Here is a 14637-nt window from a genome sequence, read left to right as displayed (position 1 = left end):
AAAAAGTTTAAGGTTTATATACAAATAAAAAATTCTAATATGGCATATCTTCTATGGATGCCAAGCTGCAATGGACGTTTGGATATATTCAGGTTTGTGGCAAAAAATTCGCCAAACAGTGGAATGAGGAGAGGGTTTTATGTTAATCACTTTTGAACTCTTGGGCTACTTACTAGAACATGACATCATCTCTTTTGTCCTCATGTTATGGTGCATATGGAAACGCAAGAATGATAAAGTTTGCCATGATGAGTTAACGCACGAAAGAAATGCAATTCCATTTCAACGCCTCCTATCTCGTTCAATTGGGTGAAACCTCCAACAGGATCCTATACGTGTAATCTGGATGCTGCAATTTTCACGAATTCAGGCACCTTTGGTTTTGGATTGTGTATACGAGACTCCAATGGGTCTTTTATGGCAACAAAGACAGGTTGCCAATTAGGACTACCCCCACCACACTAAGTAGAAGCTGTTGCCCTCCTGGAAGTGCTTCAATGGTTGCTAACTCTCCCAAATGAATCGGTCTATGTTGAAACAGATTGCAAGCAGGTTGTTGACAACCTCAATCACTCCTTTATTCACCATTCGAAGTATGGTATCATTCTAGTACAATCTAGATATCTACTCACCTCACACGACAACCTCAAGGTTAGGTTTATTTGGAGACTGACCAATTGTGTCGCTTACTCCCTAGTCAGGGCGTTAAGATCTTTTGCTAGTCCCAACTCTTTTGATTTTATTCTTCCCTGTATTGATTCAATTATTATGAATGAAATGAGTTAAGTCCTTTCTCTTAAAAAAAAATCTAATATATATTATTAAAAATAATTTATTCATTTCGATAGTTAAAATGATTATTTATCAAATTAGAGAATTAGTAATTAGTAGTCATATAACTATTAAATAGCCACTAATTAAGTTTAATTAAACTAATTAAAGGCACTTAATTGCATTAAACTTAAATCATCCTGTTACTTTTAATTTGGACAAGTTGCTGATAAATTAGAATAGAAAATAATGTATTAAGGTATTTTTTAATTAAATATCCGGTCAAAAATCCTTTATTTTCTAAATTGTTTTGATTAATATTAAATATAAATTTTTTATTCAAATATTAATTAATTCTTTCGCCAATCAAAATTATTTTTACAAATTTATAAATTAAAAGTTTTGAATGCCAAAATATATAATATTCTCGTTATCAATAAACTAAAAATTTACGTGCTTTTTAAATATATGCTTTTCATATTTATATATATTTATAAATACTTGTAAATATATACATTTTTTTAAGTAATATATTATTAAATAAAGTGTATTCATTTTTATAATCAGAATAAATAAATTTTTTTACACCAATCAGAATAAATAATTAGTAACTTGCATATCTAACCCATAATTAATGGTTATTCAATTACTGATAAGAAGTTAATTATATTTAGTGTGCAATTTGCTCTGGGCTAGCTTTATCTTGCATTCATGAATTTCTATTTGATTATCTTGATAAATAGTTTTAATTTTCCGCAAACTACCGATTAGAATGCAAAAACATACCGGTTAACATTTCACGTGTTGAAAATTCTCAATTTGTTTCTTATACGTAAAAATTTATTGAATCAATCCCTACGCTTAATTATTAAATGTTAACAACTTAATTCTTGATATCTTTAATTTCATTCTCATTGTTAATTTAATCTTTATGCATATAACACATTTTCAATTTAGTCCTTACACATCTAATATACTTTTAGTTTAATCTTATTCATAGATTATCAAATTAATTGTGTTAATTATGTATAACCAAATTAAGAATGCATTATAACCACATTAGTAATATATGAAAGAGTTCATAATTTTAGAGACTAAATTAATAACGTTTACATGTGTAAAGACAAAGTTATATATCTAACTAAACATATATTAAAAATTCAAAATTTATTATTTAATTGAAGATCTTTTATTTGTTTAAAATAATTTAAATATCTTTTTAATCTTTATAATTTGAACCCCTATAAAGTTATTTCGATCATTATAATCTTTGAAACATTTCTTTATATGTTTTTTTTAGTGTTTGTCGATAAAGAAATTATGTTAAGTTAATATGTGACACATATTCACTGCAACCATTTTTTTTAATTATAGGGATAAAAATTCAAACTTTTAATGCAAAGGAATCAAAACTAAAATCAAATAAGTTATAGGACTAGAAATGTATTTAAACTCGTTATAAATTGCATAACAAGTACACTAGTGTGTAAATTAATTACTCGAGTAATTATTTAATTAATATATTATACGAAGATAGAAACTTTCATGGTGAGAAAAACTTTACGTGAAAATAAATGTTTACCTATTAATATTTAAATCCCATGACTAAATATATACATCACACAAACACAACGACGAATTATACAAAAACACATTATTTAAATCATAAAACTAATTACACATAAAATATAAATAAATAAATTATTATTTTAATAATTAATGTATTTTTTCATAAAATTATCAAGAAAATATATTTGTGTTCAACAAATTTACAATTTCTAAATTTATAAAATGATTCATTTTATCATTCACTATATTTTTATTTGTTTTTTTTTCTTTTTTACAAATTAGTATATATTGTTAGTATCAATTAGTTTTGTCTAATTTAGTCTATATTTAACAAAAGTCTAGTTTTTCTCGATTTGGATTGGGCTTAGTCATAAAGACATTTGAGTTTACATGTTCAGCCCATTTGTTTATTTTTTTAAAATAAAATAAACATTTATATATATTTTTTAATCCATAAAAATTTCAGTAATGACAATATGGTTTGAACTTAGGACTCTATACATCCTATACCAACTCACACCACTAACTTGACTCTAATATTTTTTTTTCCTTTTTCTTTTTATGCATTTATCTAAATTATTTTTCTTTTTTATTTTAAAGAAAGAAGTTTTTTTTTATAACTTTTTAAGAATTAAATCCTATCAACTTTTAAAAAATTATTTTCTAAATTAATATTTTAGAAATATTTATTTTATTTTATTTTAAATAAATTGTCATTCTCTCCTCACTCAATTTAATTATGAGAGTTGTTTGCATATCTTTTTATTTATAAATATCCCACCCTGTCTCTCTTTCTCTCTCTCTATCTATCTATTTATATATATATATATATATATATATATATATATATATTTATATTAAAATTAATTTTTAAAATCTTTTATTAGATACTTTCACAAGTTTAGGAATATAATTTAACATTCCAGAATTATTTTTGGTTGCGAGGGACACTCCAAAATTAGTTTTACATAAAAGGGAGAAGGATGTAAGTATAGTTTAAGAAAATATTTTTAAAAAAATGAAAAAAAAGAGAGATATGTATTCATAAAAGCACTACAAGTAACCTATACCAAAAATGAAAAGGACTACAAATATAGCAAAACTCCCTCCACTAACTATTGTTCATTTAATTTGGCCCATGTTTGCAAATATAAAAGGCCCAAAGTTTTTTCTGCTTTCAGTTTTGGGTTTTTAGTCTTCATCCATAATAAACAAGCAGGTGAATTCGTGAAAATAACCTAGCTAATAAAATTATGAGTTATGACATTCATGAAAAAGGGGGCGTATAGATGAAAAGAAGAGAGATAAAAAAGTTTTCAATGATACATCTAGTTAAGTTATTTGCTCCAACTAATTAAGATTTGGTATTAGCAATTGACTTTATCATTGCATGAGATAATGATAAATTAAAAAAAGAGAGAAAAAAAATGAGAAAACAAAATATATTACAAATTATGGGATAATTTTTTTTTTTTAATTATATTATTAATAAAAAAATACTTACTTACTTTATTAATGATTAATCTCTATTGAAAAATCTAATTAGCCATCCATAATAGAATCTCATTTCAATTTTTATTTTTTATTTTTATATATACATATGACTTAAATCCGAGATTTTATGTAAAGAAATCGAATCAAATCCTACTAGATTAAGGATTTGTGGATATATGGGATAATAATCAAAGAAACAGATAGAAAAATAAAATGAAAGTGAGATGTTTAACTTTCCTTTGTAGGCAGCAGCAGCACAAAGTTAGCTAGTTGGACTATCAAAAAGTAGCTAAGCCAATTAGACTGGCCTCAACCAATAACCTTTTAACGTAATGTAAATTAAACATTCAACGTAAAGCATAGTCCATTTAAATACTATTAGTAATTTCATTTTAACTTGTTTTCTTGTTTTCTGCTTTCCTATATTCCACTTCGCACGAATGGCATTTAAGACGGTTAATGCAGGGGAAAAGGTGATGGGTAAAAAGAGTTAAGGAACTGAAAAAAAAAAAGAGATTAATCATGAAGGTTGAAGAAAGAAAAAATATTTATAGGTAGTAGATATAATTGCACATCATGTGCAGACTCTAATTTCACAACCAAAAATGGCATTATAAAAGGAAAAGGAATGTTAAATTTATAAAGTATCACATCATAGAGCTTCTCACACTTGCTTAATTATCCATCTTCTCACAACAACATTGACTAATTAGGTTTATCCATTAAACCTATGAAAGCAATGATACCAGATAGTAAGCATGGATGACCCCATTCTGGTAAGGTTTTGAACTAATTTTGTTTTGTTTTGTTTTTTCAAACAACAATAGTATTAAAAAAAAAAAAAAAACCTTAAGCTGTATACTTATAACTCAACCCAATAACATCTTGAAGATTGTGCAAAACTTAAGGTCAAAATGATTAATGACTTTGTATCAATACCAAACCTGATGATGTTATTGGGTTGGAACCACGTCCCCCAATTTTGAATTTCTAGAATATGTCAATATATCAAATTTAGGTCAATATATAGCAGGATACTGCAGACTAATTGCAAAAATTTGAAGTGTCATGGAATAAGTACTCTTTCTTTTTAAGAGCATTTCCAATGAAAGTAATTTATTTGAGTTGCTTCATACATTAAAAAGTGTAAAAAGTAGTCTTTAGTATGTCACGTCAGTATTAAATAACTCATACATAAATTTACTCCAATGATAAATGTTCTCACCTGAAATTGATCTAGGGACGACTTCAGATGAGATTGGTCAGCTTCTTTTGCCTGGCACGTCGGTTGTTCTGAGATGGGGGTGGTACCTGCAAAAGAGACACTGATGCTTAAGTTAGTTTATGTAGGTGTATGGGTCTCATGTATATAGTGCATGTACCTTGGTGTGAATTAGAATTTTCCTCTCTTGGGCGAGGGTTAGGTCGTTTATGGCCCAATAAGTTGTGGGTTTGCTCGCCTGGTCGACTTTACTAGATGGTGATAAAACAAGTCTTTCAAGTGTTCTTCTCTGTTTGCAACTTTTATTCTCATTTGTAATCAATTGCATGTATATGGATAATTGGATCATATGCAGATGAGAGGTGTTATCTGATGTTCCAGTATCTGGTCAATGCAGATCCTAAGACACAGTTTGATCCTCATGTGCAAAATGTGTCTTTTCGTCTCTCAGATTGGTCTCACAAGTCACAACCACTAAGACATTAATATTACTTTTCAAATGACAAAGCATGTTGATTTTATATTTGCCTAAGGCACCACGCTATATGTTACTATGTTGCTTGGTACTTTGTTAGCTACTAGATACTTTTTTTCTTTGGCTGAGTCACACCTTGGTTTGGTTTGGAAAAGTCATTTATAATTAATCATGGTGGTGTCATGTACCAATACATATGTACTTGTCTCCCTTCTTGGTACCATTCCAATCAATGGAACATTTATCAAACACTCTATTTTTTATTTTATATTATAGATATGTTCTAATCATGTTATAAAAGTTGATAATTTAAAATTAATTTATATTCATAAAATTGATTTTTATCGATCAAATGTTTTTCTAACACTAATGCAAAATCAAATTTGATAAGAAGGATTTATTGTGCAAGCAAACACCTCTAACAAACCTAATATTTTTTTTTAAATAGAGTGTTCATCTTATTACAATTTTTGCTCTTTTCATGAAAAATATTTTTTTTCGTCCTTTTATTTTCTTTATGGATTATTACTATGCTCTCTTTCCTTCACAATATATTATACTGTATATGTTATCACTACATATTTATATTTTCTTTTCTTTATTAATAACAAACTTATATCTTATTATTTGATGATTTTATATTTTTTTTTGTAAAATTCAAACAAAATTTTCAAATAAAATTAGGTTAATTGTAATAATTATTTTCATTAGTCTTTTTAAAGTTTGATTTTGGCCTAAATTAAATGTTATGTGGACATTTGGGGGAGTCCACCTATATACATAGCCACATAGGCCACACTTTTAAATGTATTTTAATAAATAAATTATAAATTGGACATTTGAGTGTACTCCCTTGTTCTGGTCTACTATGAACCAGGACCACAAGCATCAACACATTCTAACACGTAAACCACTAACTTAGCTAGAAAGAGTAATAAACAATTTTGTCCTAAGATTATTTTTTATTTTTTATTTTTTTTTTATTTGGAACAATTGTGACATATGAGTAGAACAGAACTAAGGAGCCTGTCATATTTTTAAATATTTTATTTTTATAATACGCTAAGTATTAAAAAAATGTTTTTATCAAAAGAAAAATGTTATGTGCTGTGTCGTTTTTTAATATATCCTACGGACGATTAAGGTCCTCTAAGTACCTCCAAGCTTTTGGAGCCATTGATCTTGTGAGATACAAATTAGTTGTTGATATCGGGTTATGATTTCCCTAAAAGTCATGATGAAGAATTTGATTTTTTTTTTTCAGATTAAAGATGCTTTTAAACCCTTATTTTTATGGTGATTTTTTTAGTTTTTTTTATTATGGTTATTTGGACTTTTTTAACATCTTAAATATTTGTTGACGATTATAATTTTTGAATATTTTTTCGTCCATATAATCATGTGACATGCTTTTAATTTTTGGTTCAGTAAAGTTTGTTAAGTGATGAGGCGGCAATGTGTATATTGACATGTCAATCATATTTTCTTTTTTGATGAATACATATCAATCATGTGAGGTGATAAAATGTTATTTATGTCATTTTAAAAACACATTTTATAATTCTTAGAAATCTCTCGATTTTTAATTTTAGTTTTCTATAAATTTGAACTTAATTTTTTATCCTTAATTAATTTCTCAATTCTTTTAGATTTTTTTGAATCAATAGTTTCTTCTTTGTCTATTTTCATCTTTCTATATCATGATAACAAAATACCATAAATTATTATATTAATAATTAGGCTTACATATGATTTTAGTACCTCAAATTTAAGATAAATTTATTTTTATCCTTCAAATTTAAAATTGTTATTTTTAGTCCTTATAATTTTTAAAAATTTTGTTTTAATTTCTCAGTTCACCAATAACATATCTAAAAGTGATAAATTAAGATGGTTACACAATATTAATTAAATTTAATGTGATATTTTCATCCAATATGTAAATTTTATGTAATAATATTTGATAAATTTCTTTAAAAAATTTGAATATAAGAATTAAAATAAGATTTTTCAAAATTATAAAGACTAAAAATAATAATTTTAAATTTAAGGGATAAAAAACATTTATTCTAAATTTAAAGGACTAGAAACATATTTAAGCCTAGTCATTATGAGCAAGGATGTGAGTGAAATTTTGTGTGCTTGATTTAAATCCAAATTGAACGACAGAATATCCGATACAGGTTCAGTAACATCCTTAAGTAGTTAATTTATAAACTTTCAACATTTGGAGCTATATAATTCAACAAGTTTTTACTAATATGGGGGCTAATTTCTTAGACTCTTATAGTGTGTTTGGATGGGGAATTTAAATGGAGTAATTCATTTATTTGAAGAATTTCAAATTCTTTGAGGTGAAATACCTTGTTTGGATGGAGAATTTATAAAGAATTTGAAATTCAAGCATTTGTGAAATTCCTTGAAATAGTAGAATTTCAAATTCTCCCAAAAAAGTAAGAATTTGAAATTCCTCATATTTTTTTTCTTCATATTTCACTTATATATTTTATCTTATCTCATATCTCTTCATATTTTTAATTATTGAATATTTAAAAATATTTTTAAAATTATTAAATATTATCTAATATTAATTTTTAAAATTATTAAATATTTAAAAATTAGTTAATATTTAATTTTATAAAATTTAATTTAAGAATCTCAACATATAAATATATTTTTAAAATCAAATTTATCATGGTAGAATCAAATTATCATATTTAACCTATAAATTTAAAATTTGAGAAATTTAAATTGACTTATCCAAATAAAATATTTTAAGAATGATGGAAATTGAAATCAAAGTAATTCAAATACGAAGAATTTAAAATTCCTTAAATTTGTAAAATTCTTCATCCAAACACACCATTATGCTATGTTTGAATGAGGAATTTAAATGGAGTAATTCATTTATTTGAAGAATTTCAAATTCTTTGAGATGAAATACCTTATTTGGATGAGGAATTTATAAGGAATTTCAAATTCAAACATTTGTGAAATTCCTTGAAATAGTAGAATTTCAAATTCTCCAAAAAGAGTAAGAATTTAAAATTCCTCATATTTTTTTTCTTCTTATTTCACTTATATATTTTATCTTATCTCTTATCTCTTCATGTTTTTAATTATTGAATATTCAAAAATATTTTTAAAATTATTAAATATTATCTAATATTAATTTTTAAAATTATTAAATATTTATAAATTAGTTAATATTTATTTTTATAAAATTTAATTTAAAAATCTCAACATATAAATATATTTTTAAAATTAATTTTATCATGGTATCAAATTATCATATCTAACCTAATAATTTAAAATTTGAGAAATTTAAATTAACTTATCCCAACTAAATATTTTAAAAATAATAAAAATTAAAATCAAAATAATTCAAATACCAAAAATTTAAAATTCCTTTTGAATTTCTAAAATTCCTTATCAAATACATCATTAGGTTACTTTGACGTTGATGTAATTCAAGCATGATATTCTTTTTTTCCACTCACAATGTTCATTACACTGGTATAGTAAAATCTTTCTATAAAGGTTATTTTGGGTATTTTATGTCAGTTGTAAAATTGATGTTGTTCAGCCGATCGATGATAATAGGGGAAAGTTTCTATATAAGTTATTATATTTTTTTTTTAACGTTTAGAAAGTGAGTTTTATTTTATTTAATTTTAATTTTAAATTTGGTTTTTTGTTTTACAATCCAAAACCTGTAAACAATAAAAATAATTAATGATAGATGGTTTATCGTCAATGGCTGAAAACGAAAGTTAAACAAGACTTGAAGAATGAAAATGAAAGTTTAAATGATATGAAACGAAAACGAAAAATGAAACCAACAATGGTAAAATGATGTACCTGCTAGTGGCCAGGGTAAAACTTGGAGAACAAAGGATGGAGATCAGGGGCAATACAAAGCAAGCTTGATGAAATGATGAATAATAAAATGGGGAACGAAAATGAAGTAGAAATGAAATTGAAAATGAAAAGAAAAAATGACATGATTAGTGCATGTCATTGAAGGTCGTGGACATCATCTGAGGTTGTGAACGATGACACAAAACCATAAGAAAAACTTATCAGAGATGCCTGAAGCATTGTTGATGTTGCTAGATAAGGTTCGCAATAGGTTTGGACAAGGAGAAATGAGAGTATGGGAGAACCAAAATGGGGTTCTAAGAACGGTTTACAAAACCTTTCATACTAGTTATATATTAGATTGATGTGAAATGTACTCTTTTACATTGGTTAAATCTATAATTAATGTAAAAATTACGACATTTTACATTGGTTTTTTTTTTTTTTGATAATCACAATATATGTGTATATTTTCTAGCAATATTAAGTAATAACAAAACATGTCTTATGCTTCTATGTTTTGTTTTTACCTAAAATGAACAATAAAATTAAAATAAGTTATTTTATAAGTATTATGTTCTTTATTAGATATTTTTAATATTTTTTAGTATTTTTAGATACTAGAAGAACATGAGAAGAGAAAGCTTGATGAAAGAGGGAAAATTTAGAAGATGATAAGCGAAGCTTAAAAAAACACCCAAAGAACCTAATGTAGATTCATTTAAACAAGGTTATCTACTCGCTTAAGCGAGCATAATCAAAGGCTCCAAGGAAATTTTATGTAAACCTCACAATGAGCCATACTCTCCTTTAAGTAAGAGCAACCAAAGGTCATTAGAGGAAATCTTGAAGGCTTGCTTAACAAAGTCACCTTAGTCTCATAAACAAGTAAAACTTGATGACAAACCTATATTTGATGGGATATAAAAGGTCCAAAAACAAAAGTGTATCATAACTTAATGAGGAGAAATGTGGAGAAAAAGAAAATAATAGAAGAAGGGTTGAACAATGTATCAAAAATCCAATACTCTTTTATAGTAGTGAAGTAGTAACGCAAGCTTAAAAGAATGCAAACAAAGTAAATCAAAGTAGATAAGGTATTTTATACTAGTTCGTCTTAATTACTAAGACTATGTTTAGTTCTTGACTAACTTGATCAAGTTTCACTATCTTTCACAAAGATACAAACATTCTTTCAAAAAGTCACTTTTGACTCAATCTAAGTATTTTTTTATTTGTCTCTTCAAGTAAATTATCCAGGTATTATTTGAATAATAAAGTCTCTCCAAGCTTTAAGTTAAAACACATAGTTTTAAGTTGGGTAAAAATAATAGAAGTTTCATCATACTTATAAGACGTGATACAAATTTTTAAGTATATATATAAGAGATTTTACAAAGAATGAATAGAAATGGTTGTTGATTCTCTATGTTCTCTAAGACTAAAGCTTCTTTATATAAGTGATCTAGAAGATGATCGACACAAATCCTTGAGTAACACTCATTGATTTGCTCCATCCTACTTCTTCTTGCATGCATTAAGTACATTTTACTAAATGGTCACTTCGTATCTAATCAAGAGGCTATTAATTATCTTTATATTATTGAAAGGAAAGACACTCTTATGTGTTAGTTAAGAAGGTCTTTTGCAAACTTCGAGATATCTACTTGTTCTTGTTTTGATGCAAAGCAACTTTTTGTTTCTTTAAGTGTTGTGAGTGCCTAATAAGCTTGTATTTTTTTTTATTTGTTAAGGAATATCATGAAAACAAATGATAGAAACACCATATATATTAAATGTAACATTTAATGGATTCATTTTAGACAAATGAAATATTCAATCTATGAACTTGTCATGCAAATAGAGTATTAGATAATCTATGACTAAAACTAAGACAATTGTCTTTCGCACATGATCTTAAGACTTATTTTTGAAAACTTATTAGTCTGTCAACATTAAAACTTAATTTTGAAGGTTCTAAGATTGTCTTTTGACTTAATAAGGAAAAAATAGGTCTATCTCGAAGAAATCGGAGTGACAAAAAAGCCTTCAAGACAAAACCCTTAAGGACCTTTTTCATATCTTTTTAATTGTTAGATAAGCCATGAGCGACTAATTCAACTGTATTGGGATTGATATAGTTGATTCTTTTCCATGTAAACTTCCAAATTATTCAACAAAATATCTTATTTAAATTATTAGGTTATTATTTTTGTTAAAAAATATTTTATTAGGTGGGATTAGTTAGAAATATAGAGATCTAAGTTCGATTCTCTTGATAATCATATTTGTAACATTTTCTATCTTTATCAAAAACAAATATTTATATATATTTAAATCATATTATCGATTTCAAAATGGATTCAAAAAATAAAAAATTATTAAAAGAAAATCTTCAATCTAATTTGAATATATCATGAAACTCATTTAATTTACTAATAATTAACCATGAAAATTGAAAGAATTTAAGAGATTAATTATACTTAGTTAATTATTTAATTAATTGGAAATATGATTTTTATTTAATTATTTTAAATAACATTAATTATACACAAATTAATTTCAAATTTTATATAAGGAAGGAAGACCATATACATATTCCTCAATGTTCTTGTATTAGGATACACACTTTACTTTGTCCTTGTTGTAGCGGGTCTGGTCTTGGGTCTAGGTCTTCTCGTTCCTTTCCGAGTAGTCCGAAGTGAGGGGGTGAGTGCCTGCAAAGACACTCCAATGCTCAAGTAAGTGCTCGGCGTATTAAATGCGGTAGTTGAAAGTTAGTTACGTACCTCGTAGGGGGTCTATTTATAGTGTTTCTTGTTAGGCCGTGATTAAGGACCGGGCCCCGGGAAATTAGGGGACTAAACCAGCACATTACGTAAATTAATATCTACTTAATTGTCCTGACATAAATATCTAACTTGGCCGAGCACACCGACATGTTCAGCTCAGGTAGTGAGTGGTCGGTGTCCTCGGCGTTGTTGATCTAGTCGGTCGGGTCAGGTATTCAGGTACTCGGTCTGGTCGATTACCATCCGGTATACTCAATATATAGGTCAATGGTATATATTATCCCGTAATATTGTACATCTATCAATAATTAAAAAAATGTGATATAGTTTTTACTTCCTATACATCCTTTCATTTTTAATTTGTAAGTTATCATCATTCAATTTCTACTTAATTTGTAAGTGAGGGAATAACGAGATAATTGCTAGGGAAGTATTGCGAGGGAATAGCGAGATAATTGCTAGGGAAATATTGCGAGGGAATAACGAGAGAATTGTTAGGGAAATATTGCGAGGGAATAGCGAGAAAATTGCTAGGGAAATATTGCGAGGGAATAGCGAGACAATTGCTAGGTAAATATTGCGAGGGAATAGCGAGACAATTGCTAGGAAAATATTGCGAGGAAATAACGAGACAATTGCTAGGGAAATATTGCTAGGGAATAGAGAAGGGTCTGCGAGGGATATTCAGCGAGGGAATTGCAAGGCCTTAGCTAAGAAATGTAGCAAGGGAATAGAGAGGGGTTTGTGAGGGAACATTAGCGAGGGATTAGCTACAAATTAGAGAGGGATATTTTGCGACCCCTTAGCGAGGGAATAGCGGGGAAGCTTGACCGCAAATTAGCGAGAAAATAGTAAGCATCCTTAATATAATTAGCGAGGACCTTAGCGAGGGATTGGCGATGGATTTTGCGAGGGATTGGAGACGAATTAAATCCCTCGCTAATTAGCTACCTGTATTTAGCGAGGGAATGGTCTCTCGCAATTTCATCACTATTCCGTCGCAAATCTGATTAGCGAGAGATTAGAGAGGAAATAGCAAGGGAATAGTCCCTCGCTAATATGTAATTTTCTTGTAGTGTGTGGGGTCCAAGCATTTGAGTAGTGGAGTGGAGAAGCCACGTCTGTACAACTGATCAGCAATGACGACATATCTACTAGCTTGTGTTCTCATTCGCTTCACCTCTGTCGGGTCGTCCGACATGACCCCCTTGATTATGAATTCTTTGATTTTAAATCGCCAGTCTTGGGAGTCGGCATGGTTGGTGACGATGCTTCCCACCATCTCTGTTTCGACACTAGGGTGGTCGAGTTCTTGCTGAATGATAGTTCTCAATTGGCTTGGTTTCTTGGTTGCGGCCAACCTGGCCAACTGATCGGCTCGGATGTTATCCTCGCGAGGGATGTGCTCGACTAATACCTCCTGAAAGTTTGCCTTCATCTTCTAGTAGGCGTGGTAGTACTTCATCATGTTGTGGTCTTTCACTTGGAAATTACCACCCACTTGTTTGGCCACCACCTTGGAGTCGGTTAGGCACTTGATTCTCGATGCACCCATGTCCTCGACTAGCCTTAATCCGGCCAACAGGGCCTCGTATTCGGCTTGGTTGTTCGAAGCCTTGAACCGGAACCGCAAAGATTGTTCCAAAGTTATCCCCTTGGGTCCTTCTAGAATTACTCCTGCTCCGCTCCCTTGGAAATTTGAGGAGCCGTCCACATGGAGGGTTCACCAATGCTCTTCGAATTGGCAGCGTGGGTGGAGTTCATTCACGAAGTCAGCTAGGCATTGGGCTTTGATCGGTCCCCTTGGCTTGAAAACGTTGTCGAACTGAGATAGCTCAACTGACCAAGCCATCATTCTCCCGGCTAATTCGAGCTTGCCCAAGACCTTGGAAACTGGGCAGTCGGTGTGTACAACTACTCGGTGGCTTTGGACATAATGCCGAAGGCGTTGAGATGTATGTACTAAACCGAGTGCCACCTTTTCAATCAACTGGTTTCGGGTTTTAGAGTCCTGTAGTAGTCGGTTGACAAAATATATAGGGACATGGTTGCCTTGTCTTTCTTGTACCAGGACCGAACTGATCGCTTCTTCTGACACGACCAAGTAATATTCAAGCGGGCTCGAGGGTTTAGGCCTCGTCAGGATCGGTGGTGATGCCAAAGTTTCTTTTAGCGCTGTAAAGGCTTCTTCGCACGACCCGTTCCACGAAAAGGCCGAAGCCTTCCGTAAGAGCTTCGTCATCGGGCTAATTTTGTCGGCCAACCGAGGGAGGAATCGGGATAAGGCGACCAACCTTCCGGATAGTTGTTGCAACTCTTTGAGGTTGCTCGGACTCCGCATGTCTAAGACAGCCTTGCATTTGTCTTAGTTTGCCTTTATTCCCCTGGTTGATAGCATGAACCCTAGAAATTTTCCTCCCTTGACCCCGAAGGTGCACTTCTCAGGGTTGAGT

This window comes from Cajanus cajan, chromosome 2, assembly GCF_000230855.2.
Source record: "Cajanus cajan strain Asha chromosome 2, NIPB_CcT2T_4, whole genome shotgun sequence".
Taxonomy (NCBI): domain Eukaryota; kingdom Viridiplantae; phylum Streptophyta; class Magnoliopsida; order Fabales; family Fabaceae; genus Cajanus; species Cajanus cajan.
Note: the sequence above shows the minus strand (reverse complement) of the source record.